Raw genomic sequence first — 1,047 nt, 5'->3', positions numbered from 1 at the left:
AGACACACCTTAGTCTCCAGAGAGACACCATTGCTCTTAGTTAAGATTAATTTAAAACAGTAACAAATTATTTGATATCCATATATTTTAAAATTTGCCTTCAACCCTATATAATAGAGAATTTTTCATAACCAATTACAGTAAAAATTTCAAACCAGTCAATTTTGTTCTTGATATATCATTTCAAACTCTACAGCATCTGGAGAAAGTGTAGTAATAGTTATATGGGTAATGATTCAACTAACCATCTAAACACAATAGCACCTAACAACAAACATGCATCTAAAAACCCAACAATGAACATAAGGGAGACTGAAGAACTAATGCCTTTCCAGTATGATGCTGGCAGAGAGTAAGAATATCCCATGAACTGCCAAAAGAAGGCATAAGTCTATCTTGAAAGGAGCACAACTAGGGTGCTCATTAGAGAAAACTATTTTGAAACCATCTCACAATATTTTGGGCATGTTGTCAGAAGAGGCCAGTTCTTGGAAAATGACTTCTTGTTGGGAAAGGCGGAGGGTCAGGGAAATAGAGATAGACCCTGACCACGACGTGACTATGACTGAAACAACAGGTCAGAGCTTGTCAGATATCATGAACATGGAAGAGGGTGGGGCCAAGGTCCAATCTGCTATTCATGAAGTCACTCTGAAAACTACACACTAGATGACACACAACAACAACAACAATACTCATAATTACAGTCATGATCCATCGCTTATAACAAATGACCCAACATTTTGTTGCTGAAGCAACATGCACTTATTACCTCATAATTTCTGTGAGCCAGATGTCTGGGCACGTTTGGCTGGGTCATTCTTCAAACGTTTACAGTCTGTAATCAAGGCTCAACAGTGTTTTCTGGAGTTCAAAGTCCTCCTCCAGTTGTATTTATATGCTGCTGCTGATGCTGTGTGCCACGGAGCTAGAACACATAGCTGAGAACAAACCTCCAGTGGTTTTTCAGAGGCAGCAATCACAGCGGAAGAGACTGCCCACCCTTGTCAAGTAGAGCAGCTGGTGAGATTTTAACCACATGCTTCT

At 39.6% G+C, this 1,047-nt stretch overlaps 1 pseudogene; it reads right to left on the bottom strand.

Moving 5' to 3' along the window:
- Window positions 1-820, bottom strand: part of LOC102875337 — a 3,817-nt pseudogene extending 2,997 nt beyond the window's left edge.
- Between the last annotated feature and the right edge of the window lie 227 nt (window positions 821-1,047).

The sequence above is a fragment of the Elephantulus edwardii genome, unplaced genomic scaffold (assembly GCF_000299155.1).
Source record: "Elephantulus edwardii isolate Elephantulus edwardi_28Jun2011 unplaced genomic scaffold, EleEdw1.0 scaffold00022, whole genome shotgun sequence".
In the NCBI taxonomy this organism is placed as follows: domain Eukaryota; kingdom Metazoa; phylum Chordata; class Mammalia; order Macroscelidea; family Macroscelididae; genus Elephantulus; species Elephantulus edwardii.
This window is presented reverse-complemented; position numbering and strand designations above follow the sequence as displayed.